At 38.9% G+C, this 21,757-nt stretch overlaps 1 pseudogene; it reads right to left on the minus strand.

Moving 5' to 3' along the window:
- Positions 1-921: 921 nt before the first annotated feature.
- LOC109678829 (uncharacterized) lies at positions 922-21,287 on the minus strand (annotated as a pseudogene).
- Positions 21,288-21,757: the final 470 nt, after the last annotated feature.

Consider the following 21,757-nt stretch of genomic DNA (forward strand, 5'->3'; position numbering starts at 1 on the left):
CATGGCTCATGTTGTAGAGTTCCTACCAAGCAAGCATGAGGCCCTAAGTTAAAAAAAAAAAAAAGTCAATGTCATGAAGGAGAAAGGAGAACAGATTACTCTAGATTTGCAATATCCAATAGAAATGTTATGTAAGCAACAAATGCAAGCTACATGTATTTTCTAAGTTTTCTAAATACCATGTTTAGAAAAGTAAATTTTTATTTTAATTATACATTTTATTCAAGTGACATATCCAAAATACTGTCTCAACATTAATCAATATAAGAATTGAGATTTTTTTTCTGTATGTAATAAAAATTGGAATGTTTTTTACACCTACAGTACATTTCAATTCAAACTAACCATATTCAAGTGCTCAGTAGACACATGTGGCTAGTGGCTACCACACTGGATAACATTGTTCTAGGTTAAAATAAAGAGATGTAGTTGGTTCTAACTGATGGGAAACAAATGGCTATAAAAGATTTTTAAGGGCAATGGAAATTTGAATATAGGTTAAGTATATTAGATGTATTATGGAATTATTAGTCTGTTGTTAGGAATGAAAATGGTATTGTGATTAGAAAAGTGAATGCTTACACTCAGGAAAAGCATGCTGAGTGTTTAAGGGATAGGTATCATATCTTCAACTTATTTTCAATAGTTCAGAAAAAGATAAAGCAAATATGACAAAATGTTTTATTTGAAAGGAGATTTTAAAATCATGAGAAGCCATTGGAGAATTTTAAGGAACATTACTTGGCTTGCGTTTTTAAATAACACTGTTGGCTGCTCTGTGGGAGGCAATAGTATAAGCAGTGGAGACCAATGATATGACCTGGATAGTAAGAAATGGATTCAGAACATATTTTAAATACAGAATTGACATTATTTACTGACATTCTTAGATAAAAAGATGCAGACATTCAGGCAAGACAGTGGTATATCCAGGAATTTATTTTTCCCTTTCCATGATATGCCTAGAAATATTTAACCAAATATAGAAACAACATGTATATGGCTTATTTACATTAAACATAATGTCTACATAGAGGTAAAAGCAGAGCAGTATCTTGGCTTTGGATAATACACCACGAAACAACTAACAAAGGACACTGCCTACATGGAGTTTACATTCTAGCAGAGGGGTAAAACAATACACATAATAAATAAATATCATAAATAGAACATACAGTACATTAGAAGTTATTATGAGATATGGGAGAAAAGTAGGGTAAGAATACCAGTAGACAAGATACAAGATTAAGTTCCCTCAAAGAAGTAAGGGCTCCTTGGCATCAAGTGCTACAAGGAGGTAAACATGAATGAGGCCAAAGAAATGATACTGGACTCAATGATTTCTCACTTTCCTACTCTGTTGGGGACTAGGCATGGACCCTGGACTGGGAAATAATGGAGCTTGCAGAGCCTCTCCATAGTAGGATCTTGCAAATCCTCTCCTACCATATTTTTCCCAGCACCTGGTATCTTGACCTTTCTTCCCGTATCTCCTTGAAGAAAACAACCTGCTGTGCCCATATACCAGCCCCCTGATGCAAAACCAGATAAAGTATCAGAACTGTTAGGAAACTCTCTGATGCCAGATTAGTCAATACCTTAGATAATGTGTCCTGCATGCCTTGATGATTTCCAGAACAGATGTGTTGTAATTAAGCTTCTTTAGCTTTAGGAAAATTAGCCCACCAGACCTCATTCCTTTTACCTTAGATTTAAGAATTGTTGCAGCTTGATTTTTATCTGATTCATTTCCTTGTACTGACCTATAAAATAAACACTCTGGCTCAGGTAGGCGCTCACATATCCCACCAGGAACGTGCAGCCCTCCCATCTCCCACTTTCTGTTTTATATGTATGTGTGTCTATGTCTGTGTGTCTTTATTTCTCATTCCCCATCGCTCCTAGTCAGGTTCACGCAGTACACCCATGCAGGTCGCAGACACTACTCAGGGGATTTCTCTTCACAATGCTTTCTTGTCTTATGTCCATTAAGATCTGAGCTCACTCTGAAAGCTTTCCCACACTTTTCACATATATATGGTTTCTCTCCTGTGTGGAGTCTTTTGTGTACATTAAGTTCTGAACTTTGATGGAAGGTCATCCCACACTCATTACATCCAAAGGGCTTTTCCCCATTATGGGCCTTCTTATGGTGCCTAAGTCCTGACCTATAATTGAAGGCTTTTCCATACTCCATAAGGCTTCTTCCCAGTGTGGATTCATTTGTGTTTGGTAAGGACTAACTTCCCACCAAAGGCTTTCCCACACTGGTTACAGCCATATGGTTTTTCCACAGTGTGAATAATTTTATGTTTGGTAAAGTGAGAGCTACAACTAAAAGCCTTCCCACACTTGGTGCATGGGTAGGCTTTTTCTCCATTGTGGATTCTCTTGTGTTTTGTAAGATCTGAATTCCCACTGAAGGCTCTCCCACACTCTGCACATTCATAGGTTTTCTCTCCAGTGTGGATCCTCTGATGCATGGTAAGGCAGTGGCTAAACTGGAAGGCCTTATCACAGTCACTACATTCAAAAGGCTTTTCCCCAGTGTGGATTTTATGATGCATGGTAAGGCAATTCCTGGTCTTGAAGGCTTTTCCACAGTCACTGCACTCATAGGGCTTCCCTCCATTGTGAATCCCTTTATACTGAGAAAGAGCTGACGGCTACTAAAGGCCTTCCAGCATTCACTACATTCAAAAGGTTTCTCTCCAGTGTGAATTCTCTGTGTTTAATAAGATCTGAGCTCTCATTGAAGGTTTTATGGAACTGGTCACATATATATGGATGGTTTCTCCCCACAGTGGATTCTTTTATGTTGGGTTATGGCAGAACTCTGGCTGAAAGCCTTCCCACTCTCTTCACATATGTAAGGCTTCTCACCCTTATGGATTCTCTTACATAGGGTGAGAGCTGAGGTCACCCTGAAAGCTTTTCCACATTCATCGCAAGTAATTGATGAGAATTTTATAGAGATGATACTGGATATGGTTAACCAAAATGTACAGGAGACACTCAAAAAATTCCAAGACAACAAAAATAGAGAATTTGAGAAAGCACAATAACAAATAAAAGAAACTATAGAAGAACTGTATAAACAACAAAGTGAAACAAAGAACACCATAAATGAAAAGATAAATGAAATCAGGTTGAAAATAGACAATATTAAAGAGGAAGTGAGTCAGGATACAGAAAACCTCAGAAAAAAGAACAAAACAGAAATCCAAAACAAAATAGAAGGCCAATTCAGCAGACTAGAACAAGCAGAAGACAGAATCTCAGAACTCAAAGATGAAATGGTAATTAAAGGAAAAACCAAAGAACTATTAGTTAAACAACTAAGACCTGTGAAAAGAAAATGCAAGAACTTACTGACTCCATCAAAAGACCAAACCTAAGAATCATGCCCATTGAAGAAGGAGAAGAGGTGCAAGCAAAAGGAATGCGTAATATATTCAACAAAATACTAACAGAAAATTTCCCAAATCTAGAGAAAACTATGCCCATACAGGTACAGGAAGCCTCCAGAACACCAAACAGACCTGACCAAAATAGAAATATCCCGTGACATATTATCATTAAAACAAGAAGAGACTAGAGAAAGAATACTGAAGGCTGTAAGAGAGAACAAACATAACATACAAAGGTAAACCCATCAAAATCACAGACTTCTCAACAGAAACATTAAAAACAAGAAGAGCTTGGGGTGAGGTCTTCCGGGCACTGAATGAAAATAACTTCAACCCCAGGATACTCTACCCAGTAAAACTACCATTCAAAATAGATGGAGCAATAAAAGTCTTCCATGATAAGCAGAAACTAAAACAATATGTGACCACAAAGCCAACACTACAAAAGATACTTCAAGGGATTCTGCACACAGAAAGTGAAACCCAACATAACGATGAAAGGACAGGCAGCACCAAACTACAGGAAAAGAAAAATCAAGAAAGTAGAGAGTAACATCAATTTAGCTACACACAATCAAACCCTCAAACAGCTAAGACAACTAAATGACAGGAAACACCACATACCTATCATACTAACACTTAATGTTAACGGACTTAATTCCCCCATCAAAAAGCACCGCCTGACAAACAGGATTAAAAAGGGAGATCCAACAATATGTTGCTTACAGGAGACCCATCTCATCAATAGAAATAAGCATATGATTAGGATGAAAGGCTGGAAGAAGATTCACCAAGCCAATGGCCCCCAAAAACAGGCAGGAGTAGCAATACTTATCTCTGACAAAGTAGACTTCAAACCTAAATTGATCAAACAAGATAAAGAAGGACATTCCATACTAATAAAAGGGGAAATAGACCAAAAGGAAATAACAATTATCAACCTATATGCACCCAATGTCAATGCACTCAATTTCATCAAACATACCCTGAAGGACCTAAAAGCATATATTAACTCCAACACAGTGGTCATGGGAGACTTTAACAACCCACTATCATCAATACATAGGTCATCCAAACAAAAAATCAATAAAGAATTCCTAGATCTAAAACACACCATAGACCAAATGGACCTAGCTGATGTCTACAGAACATTTCATCCAACTTCTACACAATATACAGCAGCCCACAGAACCTTCTCCAAAATATATCATATCCTAGGGCACAAAGCAAGCCTCAGCAAATATAAGAAAATAGAAATTATACCAGGCATTCTATCTGACCACAGTGCAATGAAACTAGAACTCAACAACAAAAATAAAGACAAAAAACATGCAAACAGGTAGAAACTGAATAACTCATTGCTTAATGAACAATGGGTCATTGATGAAATAAAAGAGGAAAGTAAAAGGTCCCTATAGTCAATGACAATGAAAACACAACCTACCAGAACCTATGGGACACAGCAAAGGCAATCCTGACAGGAAAGTTTATAACCAGGAGTGCATATACTAAAAAGACTGAAAAATCTCAAATCTATGACCTAATGACACATCTCAAACTCCTAGAAAAACAAGAACAAGCAAATTCCAAAGCAAACAAAAGGAGAGAAATAATAAAAATAAGAGCTGAACTCAATGAAATAGAAACCAAAAAAACCATACAAAGAATTAATCAAACAAAAAGTTGGTTCTTTGAAAAAATAAACAAGATCGATAGACCCCTGGCAAACATGACTATAATGAGGAGAAAAAAAAATCAGTAAAATCAGGAATGCAAAATGGGAGATAACAACAAACACCATGGAACTCCAAGAAATCATCAGAGACTACTTTGAGAACCTATATTCAAATAAATTTGAAAATCTTGAAGAAATGGACAGATTTCTATATACTTATGATCATCCAAAACTGAACCAAGAGGACATTAATCACCTGAATAGATCTATAACACAAAATGAAATTGAAGCAGCAATCAAGAGTCTCCCAAAAAAGAAAGTCCAAGACCTGATGGATTCTAGGCTTAATTCTATCAGACATTTAAAGAAGAACTAATACCAACCCTCCTTAAACTATTCCACGAAATAGAAAGGTATGGAAAACTGCCTAACTCATTTTATGAAGCCAGTATTATACTTATCCCAAAACCAGGCAGATACCTCCAAAAAGGAGAACTCTAGGCCAATCTCCTTAATGAACATTGATGCAAAAATCCTCAACAAAATAATGGCAAACCGAATTCAACAACACATCAAAAAGATCATTCACCACAACCAAGTAGGCTTCATCCCAGGAATGCAGGGGTGGTTCAACAGACAAAAATCAATAAACGTAATAAACCACATTAACAGAAGCAAAGACAAAAACCACTTGATCATCTCAATAGATGCAGAAAAAGCCTTTGATAAGATCCAACATCATTTCATGATAAAAGCTCTAAGAAAACAAGGAATAGAAGGAAAGTACCTCAACATTATAAAAGCTATATATGACAAACCTACAGTCAGCATTATACTTAACGGAGAAAAACTGAAACCATTCCTTCTAAAATCAGGAACCAGACAAGGATGCTCACTATCTCCACTCCTAGTCAACATAGTACTGGAATTCCTAGCCAGAGCAATTAGGCAAGAAGAAGGAATAAAAGGAATACAAATAGGTAAATAAACTGTCAAAATATCCCTATTTGCAGACGATATGATTCTATACCTTAAAGACCCAAAAAACTCTACTCAAAAGCTTCTAGACACCATCAACAGCTATAGCAAGGTAGCAGGATATAAAATCAATATAGAAAAATCATTAGCATTTCTATACACTAACAATGAACAAACTGAGAAAGAATATATGAAAATAATTCCACTTATAATAGCCTCAAAAAAATCAAATACCTAGGTGTAAGCCTAACAAAGGATGTGAACGACCTCTACAAGGAAAACTATAAACTTCTGAAGAAAGACATTGAGGAAGACTATAGAAAGTGGAGAGATCTCTTATGCTCATGGATTGGTAGAATCAACATAGTAAAAATGTCTATACTCTCAAAAGTAATCTACATGTTTAATGCAATTCCCATCAAAATCCCAATGACATTCATCAAAGAGATTGAAAAATCAACTGTTAAATTTATATGGAAACACAAGAGGCCACAAATAGCCAAGGAAATACTCAGTAAAAAAAACAATGCTGGAGGTATCACGATACCTGACTTCAAACTATATTACAAAGCAATAACGATAAAAACAGCATGGTACTGGCACAAAAACAGACATGAAGACCAGTGGAACAGAATAGAGGACCCAGATATGAAACCACATAACTATAACCAACTTGTCTTTGACAAAGGCGCTAAAAATATATGATGGAGAAAAGAAAGCCTCTTCAACAAAAACTGCTAGCAGTCTGCAAAAAACTGAATCTAGATCTATGTATATCACCCTATACCAATATTAACTCAAAATGGATCAAAGATCTTAATATCAGACAACAGAGTCTAAAGTTGATACAGGAAAGAGTAGGAAATACACTGGAATTAATACATATAGGCAAAAACTTTCTCAAAGGAACCCCAGCAGCTCAGCAACTGAGAGATAGCATAGACATAATGGGACTTCATAAAACTAAAAAGCTTCTGCTCAACAAAAGAAATGGCCTATAAACTGAAGAGACCACCCACAGAGTGGGAGAAAATATTTGCCAGCTACACAACAGACAAAGGAGTGATAACCAGAATATTAGGGAACTCAAAAAACTAAATTCTCCCAAAATTAATGAACCAATAAAGAAATGGGCAAGGGAGCTAAACAGAACTTTCTCAAAAGAAGAAATTCAAATAGCCAAAAAACACATGAAAAAATGCACACCATCCCTAGCAATAAAGGAAATGCAAATTAAAGCCACACAAAGATTGCACCTCACCCCTGTTAGAATAGCCATCATTAGCAACACCACCAACAGGTGTTGGTGAGGATGCGGGGAAAAAAAGGAACCCTCTTACATTGCTGGTGGGAATGTAAACTAGTACAACCACTCTGGAAAAAAAATTGGAGGCTACTTAAAAATCTAAACATTGATCTACCATATGATCCAGCAATACCACTCTTGGGGATATACCCAAAAGAATGTGACACAGGTTACTCCAGGGGCACCTGCACACCCATGTTTATTGCAGCACTATTCACAATAGCCAAGTTATGGAAACAGCCAAGATGCCCCACTACTGACAAATGGATTAAGAAAATGTGGTATTTATACACAATGGAATTTTATGCAGCCATGAAGAAGAACGAAATGTTATCATTCACAGGTAAATGGATGGAATTAGAGAACATCATTCTGAGTGAGTTTAGCCTGGCCCAAAAGACCAAAAATCGTATGTTCTCAATCATATGTGGACATTAGATCAAGGGCAAACACAAGGGAATTGGACTTTGATCACAACATAAAAGCGAGAGCACACAAGGGAGATATGAGGATAGGTAAGACACCTAAAAAACTAGATGGCATTTGTTGCCCTCAATGCAGAGAAACTAAAGCAGATACTTTAAAGCAACTGAGGCCATTACGAGAAGGGGACCAGGAACTAGAGAAAAGGTTAGTTTGAGAAGAATTAACTTAGAAGGTAACACACATGTACAGAAAATCAATGCGAGTCAACTCCCTGTATAGCTATCCTTATCTCAACTAGCAAAAACCCTTGGTCTTTCCTATTATTGCTTATACTCTCTCTTCAACAAAATTAGAGATAAGGGCAGAATAGTTTCTGCCTGGTAGCGAGGGGTAAGTGGCAGTAAGGGAGGGAGTGGGGGGGTAAGAGGGGAAGGGGGGAGAAATGACCCAAACAATGTATGCACATATGAATAAAATTTTTTAAATGGAGGTAACAAAAAAAGTCTATACTCCTAAAAGCACTCTACATGTTTAATGCAATTCCCATCAAAATCCCAATGACATTCATCAAAGAGATTGAAAAATCAGCTGTTAAATTTATTTGGAAACACAAGAGGCCACAAATAGCCAAGGAAATACTCAGTAAAAAGAACAACGCTGGAGGTATCACAATACCTGACTTCAAACTATATTACAAAGCAATAGCAATAAAAACAGCAAGGTACTGGCAGAAAAACAGACATGAAGACCAGTGGAACAGAATAGAGGACCTGGATATGAAGCTACACAAGTATAACCAACTTATGTTTGACAAAGGCACTAAAACTATATGATGGAGAAAAGACAGCCTCTTCAACAAAACTGCTGGGAAAACTGGTTAGCAGTCTAGATCCATGTTTACCACCCTATACCAATATTAACTCAAAACCGATCAAGGATCTTAATATCAGACCCCAAACTCTAAAGCTGGTACTGGAAAGAGTAGGAAACACTTTGGAAGTAATAGGTATAGGCAAGGACTTCCTCAATAGAACTCCAGCAGCTCAGCAACTAAGAAAAAGTATAAATGGGACTTCATTAAACTAAAAAGCTTCTGCACAACAAAAGAAACTGTCTCTAAACTGAAGAGACCACCCACAGAGTGGGAGAAAATATTTGCCAGCTACACATCAGACAAAGGACTGATAACCAGAATATTCAGGGAACTTGAAAAATTAAACTCTCCCAAAATTAATGAACCAATAAAGAAATGGACAACTGAACTAAATAGAACTTTCTCAAAAGAAGTCATTCAAATGGTCAAAAAACACATGAAAAAATGCTCACCATCTCTAGCCATAAAGGAATGCAAATCAAAACCACACTAAGATTCCATTTCACCCCTGTTAAAATAGCCATCATTTGAAACATTTTGAACAATGGGTGTTGGTGAGGATGTGGGGAGAAAGGAACCCTCGTACACTGCTGGTAGGAATTCAAACTAGTACAACCACTCTGGAAAAAAATTTGGAGGCTTCTTAAAAATCTAAACATAAACCTGCCATATGATCCAACAATCCCAATCCTGGGAATATACCCAAGGGAATGTGACACAGGTTACTCCAGAGGCACCTGTACACCCATGTTCATTGCAGCACTATTCACAATAGCCAAGTTATGGAAACAGCCATGATGCCCCACTACTGACAAATGGATTAAGAAAATGTGGTATTTATACACAATGGAGTTTTATGCAGCCATGAAGAAGAATGAAATGTTATCATTCGCCAGTAAATGGATGGAACTGGAGAACATCATTCTGAGTGAGGTTAGCCTGGCCCAAAAGACCAAAAATCATATGTTCTCCCTCATATGCAGACATTAGATTAAGGGTAAACACAACAAGGGGATTGGACTTTGATCACATGATAAAGGGAGAGCACACAGGGAGGTATGAGGATAGGTAAGACACCCAAAAAACTAGATACCATTTTTTGCCCTCAATGCAGAGAAACTAGTGCAAATACTTTAAAGCGACAGAGGCCAATAGGAGAAGGGGACCAGGATCTAGAGAAAAGAAGAATTAACTTAGAAGGTAACACACCTGTACAGGAAAGCAATGAGTCAACTCCCTGTATAACTAGTCTTATCTCAACTAGCAAAAACCCCCTTGGTCCTTCCTATTATTGCTTATAATCTCTCTTCAACAAAATTAGAGATAAGGGCAAAATAGTTTCTGCCTGGTAGTGAGGGGGTAGGGGGAAAGAGGGAGAGGACGAGGGGGGGTAAGGGAGGGGGCAGGGGGGAAAAATGACCCAAATATTGTATGAACATATGAATAAAAGAAAAAAAAAGAATGGAAGGAAAAAAATACACACAAAAGAAATACATGCCTATTTTCACACAAAAATGCTGATAGCAGCACTGCAATAATCAAATTCTGAAAACTCAAATCTCCTTTCAGTTTATAAGAATAAAATGTGATAGTTTCACACAGTGGAATAAGTAATGAGAATGAATAACTAACAACTAATTACAAAAGAATTAACTTTCAAATAAAACATTGAGTGAAAGAAGTCAAACACAAAAGAGGACATATTGTTTCACTCCCTTTATTTACAACTCAAACACAGGCAAAATTAATCAGTCATGTTAGAATTGAGGAAAGCTGTTAGCTAAAGCGGGGCAAGGAAGGCAGAGAGAAGGATTCACCAAGTGGCAGGCTTCTGAGGGTCAGGCAAATGTTCTGTTTCTTAATGCAGAGTGATTATGTTGGAGCTTTTACTCTATGAAATTCAGCACATGTTACATTTATAACCTAGGGCTTTCCCTCTAATATTTATTCACAGTGTTCCTACCATCTGGAATACACCTTCCCTCTTCTACTCATATCCTAAACTTCCAATCCCTATTCTCTCCCCCACCCACAATTCATAGCACATCTCCTGAGAAGTCTGTGAAAATTATGGTCTTTTGGAACAGCCCTCAAGCAAACAGCTCACTGGCCAGGTGGCCATTATTTTCCTTTTGCAACTTACTGAAGTAGAGAACAGCAGAACTACGGTACTAACAACTCCATCCAACCCCTGCAATAAAAGTCTTGATCAAACTCTAGCATGGCTTCTACCAACATAAGATCTGTCTCTAGGATGGCCCCAGTTCATCCCACCTCCCATTAAAATGCCTGAGAAACCCCAAAACTGCTAGGAAAATTTACTATTTATTCTCACTAACACCTGGTGATTAGGCTCCAACCTCCCCTTCTTATAGCATTTACTAAAAAGGGCTTACAATTGTAAGTATTATCTCCTGCAATTCAGAAGCATCTCTGGAGGACCTGAGAGCCATGCCTTGAAAATGTAATCATCAAGGGTAAGGCCTCTGTCTTCCAGAATGCATGGCAAGACAGAATCTTAACTTTGATAACTGCCAACCAGCAAACATAGCCAACTTAATCTTGCATATACTGAATAATCCATTATACTTCTTCACTTCTGACTCTTCTGAATCTCCATAGTCACTCCCTTTAAGATACCCAAATTAGAATAGAGCCCAGAATTTTCTCCTACTGTCAGTAGTTACTGTGTAAAGTGTTTTCACTACTATAACTTATGTCAGGCTGTGTTTATCTTTGATACTGACGATCAAAAAAATTCAAAGACTCTTCTCAAGCCAAACTTCTGGAATTAACTACATCCTAGTATTCAGCAATTTACCGCCTTTATTTTTCTTACCAAACCCTTTCCCCTCTATGTCTACTGTACCATAGCCTTTTCTACAATTTGAAAAGATACCAAGCTATAAACTACATACAAGTTGCATGTAATGAATGAAGTCATTTGCTACTCAAAAAGACTTACAGAAATCTAGTATTTTAATAGGTTCCTTGGAGAACTTACTTTTCACACCTTTGGTTTGGCTAGCTCATTATGAACTCTTAGCATCACTCACTGGCTGTTTTGCTAATTTACTGTTAATCTCCTCTTCTCCAAATACCCTCCCAATCAAATTACCTTAGCCCACAATCAATCCATGTTCCTTTCATATCTCCTGATGCTTAGGAACCTGTTCAAACCCTAAAGTAAGGTCTGGAGGTTTGGCTCAAGTGGTAGAGCATCTGCATAGAAAGCAAGAAGCCCTGAGTTCAAACCCTAGTAACTGAAGAAAAAAAAAAAACATACGCACACAAACTAAAGTTACCCAGTATCTGCACAGATACTACACTGTGACTTATCAGCTATCCCGGAACCCCTAGTAGTCTCTCTCCAGGTCTGAATAGTTGTATTTTCAGAGCTGAGGCATCAACTTCAGTAATCACATTCCAGGTTCCCTCTGGCTCTTCCTTCAAGCACTTTTGTAGCACCTCAGCCCCCAACCACCAGTGTAGTTTTGTACCCCTCTGACCTCTGTAACATATGCTCTGCTCACTCTACACCTTCTCCTTAAATGACCTCAATTACAGTTGTGGTTTTAACTTGAGCAAATGACTCTCCTATTCATATTTCTAGCCCAGATCTCTTTACCAAATTCAAAACTTAGGTCCTAAGTAAAATGTACATCTTCACATGTATACCTGTAGACATACAATCTCATGTGAATCCAAATTGATCACTTATTAATGCTATATTACAAAACTTAGTGAGTAGCTCTACTATCCAGTCACCCAAGCCATAAACCCTTCTCTCTTATGTTTCCTATCTACCTACTCATCCACAAACACCAAATCTATCCCAATTATATCTCTGTCCCAACTCCTATGCATCCTATGCATGTTTCTGTCACTATGGACTAATGCCACACACTTTCTTTTCTCCCAATCAGACTGAAGTGCCTCAAGGGTCAGAGCTAAACAGCCTTCAATTCCATATTCTACTGCCCAGTTCAACTACCTGACACTTAAAATATACTTAGTAAAATATACTCAGTAAGTGTTCTATGAATGGAAGGATGAATTGCTTAGTATTTGCTTCAAGTGTACAAGGGACTATCAAGAAAAGCAGGCCTTGCTGGACGTATGCCTAGGGAGCATGAGGTCCTGAGTTCAAAATCCAAGTATCACAAAATATATATATATATATATATATATATATATATACACTTGTATATACAATCCCTATCCTAATTCCAATGGCAAGAAGAGGACTAAGGTAAAAAGGAGAAAATACAGGGGATGGACCAATTTGGGTTATGATATGTATATACATGGAAATAGCTCAATAAAATTCCCTGTATATCTATCTTAAAGAAACAAAATTGTCTTTCTTAAAAAGCAGAGAATAGGAAAGTAAAACAGATTCTTTCTGAGGTTGGCACCACTGGGAGGAGGAGGACATAAGGAGAGGTGTAAGAGGGTGAATGTGGTGGAAATATTATGTACTCATGTATGAAAATGGAAAAATGAGACCTGCTAAAACTATTTCAGGAATGGGGGTAGGAGTAATAAAGGAGAATAATGGAGGGAGTGAATTTTTTTTTAATTCCAGTGGCATTTTTCTGGGACTGGGGTCATGGCTCAAATGCTAGAGCATCTGCCTAGCAAGTGCAAAGCCCTAAATTTAAGCCCCAGTACTGCAGAGAGGGGAATAAGGGAGAGACAAAGAGAGAGAGAAAGAAATAAGCAAGAGGAGGAGGAGATCCTACAACTGAAAGCTTGTCCTCTCCAGGATATATGGATCCTACATAAGTCCTACATTTTAGTCTAAAATAACGGTTCAAGAGCCCATGTGAAGCTGCCCCAGATGAGAGCCTGCAGTGACTCCTCAATTGCACCAACAGTTTAGAATTTTTTAATTTCATCAATCTTTTCCATACATTTTCAAGCATGTTACTATTACTATTCTAAAAAATAGAATTTCCCAAATAAAAATCTCCCTTTGTCTAATTATCTAACAAAACTCCCCAGTAAGAAATTGTCTGAGGGCTGAAGCCAAACAGCCTCACCTCACCTGACAAAATTAATACATTATTTCTAAGAATGTGTGTGTGACATCCTTATCTCCCCTCAGGTGAAAACTTGACTCTGAGGAAGAACTTTTCACTTAGTCAATCCTACCCTTTCCAGCCACAAGCAATTATTTGTCTATTTATTTCTCTGTCTTTATCATCTGACCTGGAATAGGGTGCCTTATGTTCCACCATCGTGAGGAACTGGACTGCCACATTACATCGTGGCCATTCTCTCTGAGTAAGTGTTATCTAACAAACTATTGATGGCAAAATCGGTAACTACAATAGGAAAAATATAGGGTTTTTTTTTTACCCATAGGATATTTTACATCCTTTTTCCCAATGACTAAATAGTCCATTGTAGAAATATGGCAAAATATAGAAACAAATGCATATACTCTGATCATTGCCCCTCCCCCATAGTTTGGAGATGGACTAATTGTGTTTCCCCTAAGGTTTTCATGTTAAATCTTGGTCCCCAGGATGGTGCTACTGGAGGTGGAAGAACCTTTAGGAGGTGGAGCTTTGGTTACTGGGGGCTAAGGTACTCCTCATGTGACTTCCTTGGTAGATTTTATGCCACTCCTTGAGTTCTCATGAGAGGATTGTTTAAAAGGAGCAAGCCCATGCTCTCTCTGCTTCCTGACTCAAGACATGACTGCTTGCTCTGATATGTACCTGCCCTTGCAATCCACTGTGCCAAGAGAGGTCTTCACCAGATCTGAGCCAAAGCAAGCACCATGCCTTTGAACCTCCAAAGCTGTGAGCTAAACAAACCTCCTTTTCTTCACAAGTAGCCTGTGTTAAGAATTCTGTTATAGTGATGAAAAGCTAATTCAAACCTTTGTATCTTTACCATTGTTTTAACAGACACCATAAAGAAGACTTTCTGACAATCTTATCTACCATCCCATCTTCTCCCGAACTCATCATCACATATACCCCCCTTTATTTCTACACACACACACACACACACACACACACAAACACACACACATTTGTTTTCTAGCTTTTCCACTACAATATAAGCTCCTGAGGGAAGGAACTTTATTTTGTACACTGTTAGGTCTCCAGCACTAGAATAGTACCTGGCACATAGTAGATGCCCAATAAATTTTTTAATAAATGGGTTTTATTCAAGATACCTTGCTCACCTCATGACTGAAGTTTCAGATTCATTTCTTACTCAAGATAAAAAATTTCATTTAGTAACGACGATCTCAGATCAAGTTGCCCGCTCTATCCTCAGTATCCAGGTTTCTGAGTAAAACCATAAAAATAACTGGAATTATAGATACGATGGTGAAAATAAAAGCAAAAATGTTTGAGATTCACATGAAGTTAGTAATGAACTTTCTAAAGTCTAAAGACCCTACTTGCTATACCTACTTGCTTGCTATACTCAGGAGCTCTTAACCTGACAGCCATCAGTAAGCTACACTGGGCATACATGAATCCCTCTAAATCAGTTCAAAATTGTGTGTGCATGCCTATGTGCATTTTTTTCTGTGGCAAAAGTCTATATCTTAAAATCTGTATTTGTTAAGAACAACCCCTCCCAGAATAAATAACTTCTTAAAAGTCGTATCTGTTAAGACAATCCCTCCCTGAATAAAAAGATTGTAGGTCAGTGTTCTAATTGCCTATGAAATTAACCTTAATGTCTGAGATGTGAACATTGAGAACATAAACCAACCTTTAAAAGCAAAAATCCTGACTAACTTAAAGACACTATATGCATTCATCTATACATATAATTTAATAACACACAGAGAAGACATCAATTTTCCACACACACTATTCTCTAAAGATGACACCTTTGCAGTAATGGTGGTAGCAGATGACAGTAACCTGGCTGGTATGGAACAAAGAAGACATGCAAACTATTCAAAAGACAAAGTCAGTTGGCAACTGACTACTCAAGGCTGGTGGGGAAGATAGAAAAGTCAAGTAGGTCTCTAACCAGTGCCTCTAACCCAGAACAATCAGCTCCTTAAACAGACAGACCTCAGGACTTCTACAATCACTGCAGTGAGAACATGACTGAAAGCAGGAACATGCTAAAAATAAAAGGTCAGATATGCAAACTGTGATCTTTTTAAGTGCACCATGAAGAAACCAGCATTAGGGGGTGAACTCAAGTATGATATATTTGATATACTGTAAGAACCTTTGTAAATGACACAAAGGAACTAGAGAAAAGGTTAGATCAAAAAGAACTAACCTAGAAGGTAACACACACGCACAGGAAATCAATGTGAGTCAATGCCCTGTATAGTTATCCTTATCTCAACCAGCAAAAACCCTTGTTCCTTCCTATTATTGCTTATACTGTCTCTACAACAAAATTAGAAATAAGGGCAAAATAGTTTCTGCTGGGTATTGAGGGGGTGGGGGGGAGAAGGAGGGGACGGAGTGGGTAGTAAGGGAGGGGGTGGGGGCAGGGGGGAGAAATGACCCAAGCCTTGTATGCACATATGAATAATAAAAGAAAAAAAATGACACCATGTACCCCCAATCACCACAACAATAAAAAAATTTTTAAATTAAAAAAGAAAAGAAACCAGTGTTAGAAATGTAGACGTCACCTACGTGACCCCCCTCTAGCCTGGTAGCTGGAGGTCCCATGGCCTTCACGACACCTCAGCCTGATTTATCTTTCACAAGGGAAACCATGGCATGTACAACTCTTTTTTCAAGTTATCTATGCTAGATTCCTTCCTTCTCAATAAACCACAAGATAAACTTTATAATTAAAGTCTTATAATAGCAGTAAGCTATTTAGGCATAACTGTTCTATTTATTATCACTATGTTCTCACTGAATAAAAATGAGGTGCAGGAAGATTTCCCAAGCATTTTCCAATTAGAGTATGCACAGGTTCTTAAGTAGCTAATTCCTTGGTTAAGAGTAGGCAGAACTTCCTGACCAAACATTAGTACAGACAGTAACAAGTCCATGCAAATTGTCTTGAGGTAGTTACGGTCGATTTTTCTATTATAGCTATTCCTAACCTCCCCAAACCCTCTCCAGGCATTTTCTCAGCTCCACTTCACTCACCTGGGGTGACTCCTTCAAATTGCATTTTGGTATTTCTACTCAGACTACACTTCTTATCTTGATCAACTCAATGAAAAACACTTAACTTCCTAATGTTGTTGTTTGGCTTTGGTTTTGGTTTGGTTTTGTGACAAGGTCTCAATATGTAGCTGAACTCAAGGTCCTCCTACCTCTGCCTTCCAAATGCTGAGATTACAGATGTGTATTACCACACTCAGACTAACTTCCTAATATTTCTGCACTTTCTCAAAACAGTACATATTCTCAGGAGACTTGGTAAGGTTTTTTTTTTTTTCCCTCAAATTTGACTATAAGAAAGGCCTAAGACAATGGTAAATCACTTACCCTCTGCAAATTCCAAATCCAATCTATGCCATCAGTAGAAAGAGCAGACCTCTGAAGCAGAGAAACAGGAGCTCAGACTTTGGTTCTGCCTCTAGAACTATAAAACTGACATTGCTGCTCTGACTCTTGGTTTCTTAAGCTGACAAAGAGGTGCTATGGGGATAGACCAGGTTCATATACAAAGTTCCTGGCATGCAGCTGTCCACCTCTCCTCACTTATATCTCTCTGGTATCTGTACCCCCACCACCACCACCACCAGTGAAAGCCCCTAGTAAGAGATGGAACAACTCCATTTTCACCCAGAGGCCTAGGTTTTCTCTTACTGCCCCGAAACAGCATCCTAAGTAGGGAAGCCCTGCCTAAATTAATCAGGCAGGTCCAAAGGGACAGCCCTTTCCAGGCCTCCTCTGGAGAAAAGGACTATACCAACAAAAAAATAGACTGTGTGAAGAAGACAACTCTCGCTATGCTGTGGGTGGAAGCCAGTCTATGGGCCCACTGATGTCTGCCTTATGTTCTATGAGTAGATTCATGCTTTGGATGTAGGTAAGATTCTGAAGATTTAGAGATTTGACCCAGGAGATACCCCACGCACTGCCCGAAGCTGTTGTCTCAGAGACTGGCCCTCATGATTCCTTCTTGATGAAAGAACATCTTGCCCAGTATAAGTTTTTTCAGTTAGGGGAAGGCATCTGCAGAATTATAAAGCATGGAATAGCTGGGAACATGGAATCCAATCTTCATGGCAACTTTTAAGAAAGGGCAGTGGATCATTCTAGAGTAGGGACGATGGGAAAAGATTTTCTATAAAAGCACAGATAGTAAATATTTACAGCTTTGCAGTCCAGGCAGTTCCATCACCACTATTCAATTCTGTTGTTGTACCATAAAGGCAATCTATAAACATGAGCATGGCTATATTGCAATAAACTTTATGGACAATTATGATATAAATTTCATAATTTTCAAATGCAACAAAAATACCATAATTCTTTTTTGATGTTTTCTTCAACCATTTAAAAATGTAAAAAGGCCATTCTTAGTTCAGAGACAAAAACAAGTGGTAAGCTCCATTTAACATGCAGGCTGTAACTTGCTGACTCCTGCCTCAGGAGATAAGATAATCAGTGCCCAAAGCCACAGCAGGGTGGGGGTGCTGCAGGATCTGCTAAGAAGTGGATTTCAGTCACTTAGAGGACAATTCAATTTTCACTAGTTCTATTTTTAAAATACTAAGGTGTATAACATCTAAAACCAGTTCTCATTTTCTCTGAACTGCCACAACTCTCCCCCATAAGCAAAAAGATGGGACTTCTGGCTCCCTATCTCGCTTTTGCAGGACGCAAGAAAAGGGAATGACATTTTCAGGCTGGATGACTACAGGCCAATGTTGGGTAACTGGTGAATCCAAGACTGATGCCAAAATCTCATGAGCCAACTTCTGCCCTTCCTGGGCACTGGACAGAGCCTAGAAGTAGAAATGTTATCAAAAGGTAAGAAATATAGGATGAACCAGACTAAAGAAAAAGGGAAAATCTAATTCTCATTTCATTTTTTTTCAATTTCATTAGCATATAATAATTGTACAGGGGCATATATTATAATATTTACATATGTGTTTACAATATATCTAGATAGACCCTTCCATTGTTCTCCTTCATCCTCCTTCCCCCATTCTTAGAACAAGTACACATGTTTAATTCTTCTATTTCCATATATGAATACAAAATACATCTATCATACTCACCCTTATTCACACTTTCCTTATGCCCACACTGGTATCTATCTCCATAAAAGACCTATTTATTTTTTATTTTTTTAATTTTTATTTTTTTATTCATATGTGCATACAATGTTTGGGTCATTTCTCCTCCCTGCCCCCACTCCCTCCCTTATCCCCCCTACCCCCTACCTCTCCTCCCCACCCCCTCAATACCCGGCAGACACTATTTTGCCCTTATCTCTAATTTTGTTGAAAAGAGAGTATAAGCAATAATAGGAAAGACCAAGGGTTTTTGCTGGTTGAGATAAGGATAGCTATACAGGGAGTTGACTTGCATTGATTTCCTGTGCATATGTGTTACCTTCTAAGTTAATTCTTCTCGAACTAACCTTTTCTCTAGTTCCTGGTCCCCTTCTCCTATTGGCCTCAGTTGCTTTAAGGCATCTGCTTTAGTTTCTCTGCATTGAGGGCAACAAATGCCATCTAGTTTTTTAGGTGTCCTACCTATCCTCATACCTCCCTTGTGTGCTCTCGCTTTATCATGTGATCAAAGTCCAATCCCCTTGTTGTGTTTGCCCCTGATCTAATGTCTGCATATGAGGGAGAACCTACGATTTTTGGTCTAGAAAAGACCTATTTTACCCTCTTGCCCTTCATTTTTGTATATTGATACTCCAAGGGAATCTCACCTTGGTATTTCAGGACTGTATATATCATGCTTTAATCAACTAATTTCCATTCTATTTTAAAAGAAGACAGAAGATTCATACAGTCTTTCCTACAAAAGCATGCAACCATAAACACTATCGATATAGTCAGCAACAAAGAAATTAAGGAAGAACCTCAACTGAGGAGCTTGGGCCCTACTTGTCTTAGTCCTTAAGACAGCCACATTTTTCACTCTCTTCCCTGGCAGTAAAGACACTGCCGCTTGTTACCTGTTCTCCATCCAGAGTCTGCTCTCCATCTCCTCCCATTCCTACGACCTCCTCTCTACCAGGCGAATCACGTGTCCACATCCAGTCCTGACTGTCTCCAGACAGAATGGTTCAGAGCCTTCTCCTCTGCAGGAAAGGCCTCCTCAAGTGGGCCAAACCCCTGTGAACAGAGGTCAAAGATACATGTTTTCTCCAGAGTAGCCGACATTTTACACCAAGGACCTGCACTTTGTGTTGTGTCTATTGGCAGTGTGACCTGAGAGATGGGGAAGGTTCAGCAACTCCGTTCTGCATTTCACTTTCTTAGCCGGCAAGAAAAGGTCAGGAGAAAAGAGAGCCAGAAAAGAAGCCATGAACATCAATAATTTTAAAACACAAAAGCAGTGTGAAGAGAACAGAAATTGGCACAGAGAAAGAAAGTTAAAATTCGAATCCGAATTTTAGGATTGCTGCAGGCAGGCAGGCTTTGTGATTAAATGCACAGATTGGGGACACTAGACCGTCTAGGTTTTGTTATCCTCAATTTCCCAGATGTGCCACCGTGGGTAACTGTATCTTATCAAGGCGTAAGGTTGCTTATTTAAAAATTGAATAATGATAGAAACTACCCCCACTGAGTTCAGTTTTATATGAGTTCCTATATACAAAGCACTCAGAAGAAACCTGATCCAGAATACACGAGCTATATTCAAGTGTTTGCCGAATAAATTTTAAAAAGGAGAAAAAAGTTTAATATTAAAGGATGGCTTAAAGGAGGAAAGCAAATGGAGAGAGAAAAACAGAGGAGAAGAGGAAAAGAAAAAGATGCCTCGGTAGAAGGGACCCACACGCCGCCCCGCCCTCGCCTCACCCCACCAGGACCCGCGACACCGCCCGACACACCTGCCCGCGGACCCAGCTTCCCTTCGGGTTTACCAGGTCCTGACTTCCCGGCAGGGGGCCGAGGGAGCCCGAAGCTGCTTCCGGTGACGCGACAAAACCAAGACGGCCGCAGAGCCGCGAGCGCTTCCCCTCCGCGGTCTCCACGGTAACCGGCTGCTCGCCCATCTAGGACCCGGGGAGGACTTCTCTGTGGTCCACCCCGGAAGAAACTGAGAAACGGTGTTCCTAGCTTGGGGCTGTTGCCACGCTTGAACAAGTTAGCCTGGATGTGAAATTTATCTTCCTTAGCATATGTTAGGGTACTGTTGAGGCTTGCAGCCCACTCAGCCTGAAACCGGCCATGGCTAACATGACCCAAGCCGCCACTTCCTGGAACTAAGGGAGGTGGGACGGTTTCTGGTTAATCTTGCTAAAACGGTGTGAGTTAAGACACCTGGTGTTTATCAAGTTCCTGATAAATAATCTTTAAGTAATCTTGCCCCACCACCAGCATGTGGGTGATATCAGAAATATGTGACCCCAGGGGCCATAAAAATTGCTGTGTGACCCTGACTAATGTTTAAAAAGTATAAAAGCAGCCTGAACTTTGCATTCTGGGTCCTCGTTGAAACCCGCTGCGTGGGGCGGATACCCAGACCCCAGCTGGCTGGAAAATAAACCTCGCTTTGTGGCTTACATTATCGTGAGTGTCTTTTGTTCCTCGGAGGGGTGGTCGACCTCGGACCTCAACAGCATACGACTGGAGAAAAGAAAGAGAGAAAATGGAAGCACGAGTTAATAAGAATGAGCATAAACTCCAAGGGACTTTTGCCTATTTTGTCCACTCCTGTATTCCATACTCTCAGGACAGTTGCTATTAGTGCTTATTGAATGGATGAAATGAATGAGTCTGAAAAAAATCGTTGCAAAACGGTTTTCACTGATACCAGCATTTGCTTCTTCGAAGTAGCTTGTGTCACATTTAAATGTGTTATAATTTTCAGAGTTATGAAGCCCCACAAGCACGCACATAAAGAATGCAGTTTTCCAAAATGTATTTCCAATATATGGTATTTTTCTATAATGTAGCTTCATTATACTATATTTCA

This window comes from Castor canadensis, chromosome 8 (genome assembly GCF_047511655.1).
Source record: "Castor canadensis chromosome 8, mCasCan1.hap1v2, whole genome shotgun sequence".
NCBI classification, from domain to species: Eukaryota; Metazoa; Chordata; class Mammalia; order Rodentia; family Castoridae; genus Castor; species Castor canadensis.